Source organism: Myxine glutinosa, chromosome 3 (assembly GCF_964187855.1).
Source record: "Myxine glutinosa chromosome 3, kmMyxGlut1.1, whole genome shotgun sequence".
In the NCBI taxonomy this organism is placed as follows: Eukaryota; Metazoa; Chordata; class Myxini; order Myxiniformes; family Myxinidae; genus Myxine; species Myxine glutinosa.
The window spans coordinates 193,275,862-193,285,709 of record NC_136263.1 but is presented as its reverse complement, the minus strand read 5'-3'; positions in this window follow the sequence as shown (position 1 = coordinate 193,285,709).

The window sequence follows — 9,848 nt, the reverse complement described above, 5'->3', positions numbered from 1 at the left end:
CATATGAGGAAGAGAGAGTTGTGATGGGTAGATAGAAGTTGGTCCATATTATCAGACAGCGAGATGTAGATGGAGTCATCACTGTTTGGTGGACGGTACAACACACATATGAACAAATGGTGGGAGCGAAGGGGAAGCCGTAGCCAAAGGTATTCCTGGGGGTGAGGTGGAGAGAGGGCAGTGCAGGGCGAGTGAGAAAGAGAGTTTTTTATAAAGATAGCAACCCCCCCCCCCCCCCCTCCAGGACGAGGCTCAGGTCTATCATACCAGAGGAGGGAGTAACCTGGGAGACATACCAAGGAATCAGAGACATCATGAAGGAGGAAAGTTTCTGTTAAGCAGATCACGTCTGGTTTGTCAGAAGCAACCTGTATGGAGAGATCAGTCAAGTTTGAACGAAGGCCCCGGATGTTTGAGGTCCATACTGTTAAAGAAGAGGAAGGGGGAGCATCGGATACAGAACAGGGGGGGGGGGGGGGAGCGGTAGGGTAAGATGTGAAAGAGGAGGAAGAGGTAGGGAGAGCTGTTGAAGGTGTGTCAGAGATTTCAGAATAGCTTGGAGAAAGGGAAGAATGGGTCGGACAAAAGGTTTGATGGTGATTGGGTGAGGCGCAGTGAGGTGTTATTTGAGGAGGGGGAAGAGTGAGGCAGAAGGTTGAGGGAGATGAAGGTGAAAGTTGGAAGGGGGAAGAAGTGGGGAGGACGCTTTGAGGAGGGGTGAGAGGGGTCTCGGAGGGGAGGAGTGAGGGAGAGTCTTGGAGGGGAGGGGTGTGGGGGGAGTTTAGGAGGGAAGGGGCAAGGGGGGAGATCTGAAAGGGATGGGTGATGGGGAAGATTTGGAGGGGAGGGGCAAGGGGGAAGATTTGAAAGAGATGGGTGATGGGGATGATTTGGAGGGGACGGGCAAGGGGGTAGATTTAGAGGGGAGGGGTGATGGGGAAGTTTTGGAGAGGAGGGGTGATGGGGAAGTTTTGGAGGGAAGGGGTGATTGGGAAGATTTGGAGGGGAGGGGCAAGGGGGAATATTTGAAAGGGATGGGTGATGGGGAATATTTGGAGGGGAGGGGCAAGGGGGAATATTTGAAAGAGATGGGTGATGGGGAAGATTTGGAGGGGAGGGGCAAGGGGGTGGATTTGGAGGGGAGGGGTGATGGGGAAGTTTTGAAGGGGAGGGGTGAGATTGGATTTTGAAAAATGTACGATTAATGGGAAACGAACATTTATTGCAAAATGAGTTTCTTGAGACCTTCGAGTCAAAAATACGTTTGAGGACGCTGAAGGATGGGTGGAGTTCTGGAGAGTTTAGGGAATGTATGAAAGAGGCACTGTAACTGTAAGAGATGAAATTTTTTTTTGGAATGAATAGATTTGGTGAGCAAGTCGAAAGCATCCTTTTATAGAAGAAGAAGAAAAAGGTGTTATAGTATATGACAGAATACAGTTCTTCAGGGGACAGTTGAAACATTTTTTAACGACGTGAACACGTGATCACGAACAACGTGGTCGAAGAACGAACGAACAAATAAGAACGAACAACGGATAAGAACAGAGAAGGGAATTTTTTTTTTTCGAGTTGAGATGAAAACAGAGACAGAGACCGAACGTGAAACGTGAAAAATAGAGACCGAAAGTAATTGTGAGCACAATCGAAGAACCGCTGAGACAGAAACAAAGCCTCAAGCCAAGGTCAGACACGGTAGCCTACTAGTACTACACTAGGCCTCAGAATACGCGACACGAACTAACCGACGATTCTGTACACAGGTATGAAAAACCAACACCAAGAATACTATTAAAGACACACCAATAGTTACACACACCGAAAGAAAGATACAGTTTCGACAAAAACACAATTGTGAAAAGTTACTTAACTTCGAAAGCGTGCGCGCATGGACAGCTTTGAAGAGACGTGACCTCCAATCGTGACCTCCAATACGTGACCAAGTATTACTTGTAATTTAAAATTACATAAGGATCGTTAACCAGTGTTATAATTATACATACTACTTCTAAAAAAATTAAAATATTACTCACTTGTATACTGTACTTGTATTACCAGAACTTGTGATTTAAAATTATATAATTCTAGCGAGCTAGCTAACAAGTGTTATGATTATACATACTTCTAATTAAATAAAAACATTAGTTGTGTACTGTACTTGTATTACTTGTAATTTAAAATTACATAAGGATAGTTAATTAGTGTTATAATTATACATACTACTTCTAATAAAATAAAAATATTACTCACTTAATTGTGGACTGTATTTGTATTATTGTACTTTAAAATTATACAAGCTACTTCTCATAAAATTTAAATATCACTTATTTGTGGACTGTACTTGTATTATTGTAATTTAAAATTATACAAGCTACTTCTCATAAAATTTAAATATCACTTAATTGTGGACTGTACTTGTATTATTGTAATTTAAAATTATACATGCTGCTTCTAATAAAATTTTAATATTACTTAATTGTGGACTGTACGTGTATTATTGTAATTTAAAATTATACAAGCGACTTCGAATAAAATTTAAATATCACTTAATTGTGGACTGTACTTGTATTATTGTAATTTAAAATTATACAAGCTGCTTCTAATAAAATTTAAATATCACTTTATTGTGGACTGCACATGTATTATTGTAATTTAAAATTATACATGCTGCTTCTAATAAAATTTAAATATCACTTTATTGTGGACTGCACATGTATTATTGTAATTTAAAATTATACATGCTGCTTCTAATAAAATTTAAATATCACTTAATTGTGGATTGTACTTGTATTATTGTAATTTAAAATTATACATGCTGCTTCTAATAAAATTTAAATATCACTTTATTGTGGACTGCACATGTATTATTGTAATTTAAAATTATACATGCTGCTTCTAATAAAATTTAAATATCACTTTATTGTGGACTGCACATGTATTATTGTAATTTAAAATTATACATGCTGCTTCTAATAAAATTTAAATATCACTTTATTGTGGACTGCACATGTATTATTGTAATTTAAAATTATACATGCTGCTTCTAATAAAATTTAAATATCACTTAATTGTGGACTGTACTTGTATTATTGTAATTTAAAATTATACATGCTGCTTCTAATAAAATTTAAATATCACTTAATTGTGGATTGTACTTGTATTATTGTAATTTAAAATTATACAAGCGACTTCTAATAAAATTTAAATATCACTTAATTGTGGATTGTACTTGTATTATTGTAATTTAAAATTACTAGGGCGTGCCCGTACGTGGGTGCAAAAAAACATGCGTGCAAACAACAACAACAAAAAAAAACTTTGAAACCACGTGGCAGTAACGACCACAGAACCCCCCCCCCCTCTATTTACATGAAATGGTTTGGTCCATTCGCAAAGCCAAAGCGAACGGCTTGCGAGTACGGTAGAACCCCCCCCCTCTATTTACATGAAATGGTTTGGTCCATTCGCAAAGCCAAAGCGAACGGCTTGCGAGTACGGTGACCATACCTTGGGAACCACTTGTCCGATTAATTTCAAACCTTGAAAAGGCACATCCTCGGGTCCCCAGCAATATACCTGGCAAGTTTCAAGTATATCGGACCCGTGGTTGTCGAGAAACAGCGGTCACAGACAAACACACAGACACACACACATACACACACACATACACACAGAGATTACTGGAATTATAGATAGATACATGCTGCTTCTAATAAAATTTAAATATCACTTAATTGTGGACTGTACTTGTATTATTGTAATTTAAAATTATACATGCTGCTTCTAATAAAATTTAAATATCACTTAATTGTGGATTGTACTTGTATTATTGTAATTTAAAATTATACATGCTGCTTCTAATAAAATTTAAATATCACTTTATTGTGGATTGTACTTGTATTATTGTAATTTAAAATTATACAAGCTACTTCTAATAAAATTTAAATATCACTTTATTGTGGACTGCACATGTATTATTGTAATTTAAAATTATACATGCTGCTTCTAATAAAATTTAAATATCACTTAATTGTGGACTGTACTTGTATTATTGTAATTTAAAATTATACAAGCTGCTTCTAATAAAATTTAAATATCACTTAATTGTGGACTGTACTTGTATTATTGTAATTTAAAATTATACAAGCTACTTCTAATAAAATTTAAATATCACTTAATTGTGGACTGCACTTGTATTATTGTAATTTAAAATTATACATGTTCCTTCTAATAAAATTTAAATATCACTTAATTGTGGACTGTACTTGTATTATTGTAATTTAAAATTATACAAGCTACTTCTAATAAAATTTAAATATCACTTAATTGTGGACTGCACTTGTATTATTGTAATTTAAAATTATACATGTTCCTTCTAATAAAATTTAAATATCACTTCATCGTGGACTGTACTTGTATTATTGTAATTTAAAATTATACAAGCTACTTCTAATAAAATTTAAATATCACTTAATTGTGGACTGCCCTTGTATTATTGTAATTTAAAATTATACATGTTCCTTCTAATAAAATTTAAATATCACTTCATCGTGGACTGTAGGTATATTATTGTAATTTAAAATTATACAAGCTGCTTCTAATAAAATAATAAAAAATATTGCTTACTTGTAAACTGTATTTGTATGACTTGTAATTTCAAATTATACAAGGAGAGCTAAGAAGTGTTGTAATATTTTATGTGGTACTTCTCATAAAATTTAAATATCACTTAATTGTGTACTTGTATTATTTGTAATTATAAATTATATAATTATCGCTAACAAGTGTTATAATTCTTGTCTTGGAAACTTGACAAAGAAAGACGTTGGGATGATGTGATATCACGATGCCACCGCAAACAACATTTTGTAAATGAATTGCATTTTTAGAAATCACTATGATATCTAAGATATTGATGTAAACCAGCGTTATTCCAAATATTTAATCGATAACTGTATCAATAAGTATCCTAAAAAAACAAGTCCGAGATGCTGAGGATATTTTTTCAGTAAAGAGGTGAAGAAAGGAAGGCTGAACGTACCTGCTTGAAGATGTGTGAAACACCTGCAATTGTAGTGATATTTCAGTTCCTACATCAGGATCTCAGCGAGCCATCCGCATCCACAAGATCTCTCGACATGTTCATGAAATGGACCCATTTCGATCACCTCTCAGCTTCAAGAAACTCCACTTGTTTTCTGTTCCCCATGACAAAGAACGATTTTTCTTTGATTAATTATTGTGAAACCACACAAACTTTTAACCCCGGTGAGAGTGTCGCTCATTGCGCATCCCTGTACTCTTCATCCTTAGTTGTTTCGGTTGGTTTGGACCAGAGTTATAAATGACTGCAAGGAAGGAATCACCCATAATCACAACAATTATGAGAACCATAGAGTGGAAAATGCAAAAGTAATGGCTGTGCCTTTGTGTGCATTGTCAATTCGTTTCCTTTTCCCGTTTTTTTCAGAATGCACATAACCATGGGTGATACAAGCAATTACACCATTCCGTCTTGAATATCTAGGCCTCACCATCAGCCATGACCTCTCCTAGCTGGACCGACTACCTCACAAATCTGGCCATCATAGCAGCCACAGATGGGGCATCTTCCGTCAATCCAAGTTTTTCCTTGGAATAACCGAGCTACTTTCAGTCTACGAGGCCTTTGTTCATAGCTCAATGTAGTACTGCTCTCCCCTATGGGCTAGGACCTCAGCATCAAATCTCTCTCTCCTATATTTTGTGGACCTGAAGGCTCTCACCATTATGAAAATCTCCCTTGATGAAACCCAAGACTTGTTGCTCACATCATTGGCAGGTCGGTGGTCTCCGTTTTATCCCAGCTCTCCTCTGATCCTCCGATTTAGCACCCAGTGCTCTCTCAGCCCTCCGATCCTTCCAGCTCTTCCAGGATGCATGTGTTCTTCCACCAATCTCCTCATGGTTAAACTCACAAATCCAGGATTCCTGCGCACTTCCACTCTTTTGTTATTCGTCTCTCCAGTTTATGGAACCATCTTCCTCAGGCTGTTCAATTTCATGTTATTCCCCATCCCTACCCACAAGCTTTTCTACCCCCATCAACCTTATTTAACCCTCTTCTTGCAGGTTAGTGTGACCTCCCCTCCTTTCCTGTTCATTCATTCCATTGCTTGTGTCCAACCATTACCTCACTGTCAATTTATTGCCTTTTTAGCTCACTGTCTCATAAACCCTCATCTTGGATTTTAAAAGGATAAAGGGCAAAAGGTCATTCAAGTCCAACATTTCAGCCACAGTAGTCTTACAACAACAACAACAACATGCATTTTAAAGGCCATTTTCCCTACGAGAGTGGGGGTGAGCCTTGCGGTCCCCATGACAATCTTCTCCATTTTGCCCTATTTTCTGCATCTCTCCTTGTTAACGCCCTTTCCCGCATTTCTTCTTCCACCATCATTAGCCAAGTCTTTCTCGGTCTTCCCCGTCCTCGACTTCCTTCTACATTCATTTCCATCACTCTTCTCAACCAGTCACTTTCATCCTTCCTCAACACATGACCAAACCATCTCAACCTGTTCCTCTTCACAGCATCAATCACAGTCTCTATTCCCATCATCTTTCGCAATTCATCATTTGTCTTCCTCTCTCTCAACGATACTCCGCACATCTGTCGAACCATTCGCATTTCCACCCTTTCCAACCTTCGTTGCTGCTCCACGTTCATTACCCATGTCTCGCTCCCATAAATCATAACACTTCTCACACATGCAGCATACATCTTCTTTCCCTTCAGCTTCAACGACACTCCCCTCATCATCAGCACGCCACTCAGTTCCCGAAACTTCTTCCATGCACATCTCACTCTAGCAACCGTTGCTGAGTCTGATCCACCTTCTCCATTCAGCATGTCTCCGAGGTAGCAAAATGTTTTCACACCTTCCAGCTTCACGTCGTCTCCAGGATCCAACTCAACATTTCCTCCATCTGCAGCTCCCTCTGTGCACACCTTACATTTGAATGTAGCTGCCACACTGGTTAATGACCCTCTCAGACCACTACATTTTTGATGAACCCACTCAGCGCACATTGTACATTGAATGGAGTTCACTCCGACACCCTTCCTACACACAGCACAGGGCCACTTCCCAGTTCTTTCCACCTCACCACATGCTTTACCACTTGCCATCACCTTCGTTTTTCCGATATTCACCTTCAGACCTTTTGTCTCCATACATTCCTTCCACTTGTTCATCTTTTCCTTCAGTCCATCCATACTTTCCGCAATCAGCACCAGATCATCTGCATACAACAACTCCCACGGTAAACCCTCCTTTACGTTCTGAGCCAGCACCTCCATCACAGCTACAAATAGTAGTGGACTTAGTACCGACCCCTGATGCACTCCCACCTTCACCTCAAACTCACCACTGTTCCCGTCCTTCGTCCTTACAGCTGTGCGCGCTCTTTTGTACATTGCCATCACTACTCTGATCAACCATTCCTCCACTCCTAAACTTCCCAATGCCCATGTCAATACTTTGCGTGGAACCCTATCGAATGCTTTCTCCAGATCAACAAACCCAAGAAACAACTTCTTCCTCTTCTCCATGCACTTCTCCTGCAACTGCCTCACAATGAAAAGCGCGTCTGTCGTTCCTCTTCCTGGCATGAATCCAAACTGCATTTCGTCGATCTTCACTTTCTTCCTTATCCTCCTCTCCAACACCCTTTCCAATACCTTCATTCCATGCTCCAATAACTTTATCGCTCGGTACGAGCCACACTCCAGAGGGTCACCTTTCCCCTTGTATAGAGGGACGACGGTACTCAGTTCCCAATCCACTGGAATGCGGCCTTCTTTCACCACCAGATTACAGATCTCTGTCATTCTCTTCACACCCCAACTTCCTGCTGCCTTCAACATATCTCCCACAACTCCCGTTGGCCCTCCCGCTTTTCTACCCTTCATTGCTTTTATCGCTTCCTCAACTTCCTTCTCAGTTATCTTCTCTGCCGGTCCTAAAAGTGGGTTACTCTCTATGTTGCCATCCCATTCATTCTCTGTATTCAACAGCATTTCCATATATCTTTTCCATCTTCCTTTAATTCCATCTGGGTCGACAACGATTTGTCCCACTTCATACTTCAAGCAACTCACCCCCATCACATCACACCTCTCTTTCGCTATCTGCTTTGCAATCCTGAATACTGCTTTCTGACCCTCCCGAATCCAAGCGTTCTCCGAACATTTTCCTACATGCCTCCTGCGCCTTTGCTACCTCTTTCTTTGCAGCCTTCTTGGCTGCCTTATAACTTTCATGCTCTGCTGTTTCTGCTCCCATACCCTTCGCCTTCTGCCACTCCTTGAACTTCTTCCTCTTCTCGTCAATCCTCTTTCCAACTTCATCATCCCACCACCATGTTTCCGAGTGCCTCGGTGGTCCTTTTGTCCATCCACATACCTCACCAACGGCTCCCAACAGACTAGCTTTCATTGACATCCAACCACTTTCAAGCTCAACCACATCATCCTCTACCCTACTCAGCCTCTCTTTTAATGCCTCCCTTACTGTCACCTCTTTCAACCTCCACACCTTCATGCTCGGTTGGTACTTCACCCGCCGAGCTCTCCTCGCACCTTTCACCCTTATGTCGCAGACAACCAAGTGGTGCTGTGAAACAGCCTCCTCCCCCGGGATCACCTTTGTGTCCCGGAGGTGCCCCCTATCTCGCCTACGCACCATCAGGTGGTCAACGGTTGTCGTCGACCCACCTGACGTGTATGTAACAAGCTTATTATCCTCTTTCTGGAACTGAGTATTACAAATCAACAAATCAGCTCCATCAGCAAACTCCAAAATCCTTTCACCTTCTCCATTTCTCACACCATATCCGTAACCCACATGAACTCCGTCAAAACCATCCATACTCCTTCCCACATGTCCATTTAGGTCTCCTCCTACCACAACAACTTCCTCATCTTTCACGTTTTCCATCAGCTTCTCTATCGCACACCAGAACTTGTCCTTCTCTTCATCGCTTCGACCAACCTGCGGAGCATATCCCGAGATGACGTTCACCAAGAGCTTTCCAATCATCATTTTCACCATCATCAACCTATCACTCACTCTAGTCACACTCACCACACTGTCTACAAACTCCTCAGAAAACAGGACACCAACATCATTCACGCCCTCCAGGCACCCTTGCCACATAAACTTGTATTTCTGTCCCTGCCTACCCTTCACCATTCTCACACCACTTCCCTTCCATCTCGTCTCTTGCACACAACATATGTCCACTCTTCTTCTGACCAATACTTCCACCACTTCTCCTGATCTCCCCGTCATTGTCCCTACATTCCATGTCCCAAACCTCAGAAACCGATCTCCACTTCGGGCTGTACCCTGCCCATATGTAGTTGTAATTGTCATGGTTCTCTTTTTTCTTCCTCTTAATATCTTAATCCACAGTAGTCTTAATCTTAATTCCAATTAAGACAATTCCTTAAGCCACAGTAGTCTTAATCAGGGACAAACACAAAGCCAGCTGTTCTCAAACCTCAAACGACCTCCCGGTGGGTGAGTGAAATAGACCACGAGGCTCATGCATCCAAACTCATTGCCTTTGTAGCTTTGGCTGGACAGAGTTCAGGGGCTAGGAATGAACATATCTAAGCAGCCCCAACTTCATGGTTGCTTGATCTCATTGTGGAAACCATTGTAGAGCAATGAAGGGAGCTGAACATCTTGCCCCTCACTGCGGAAAAAGCATGTGCGCATTTGCAAGAGGTTTTGACCATTCTCATTTTTTAAATGTCATGTATGTGTATGTATATATATATATATATATATATATATATA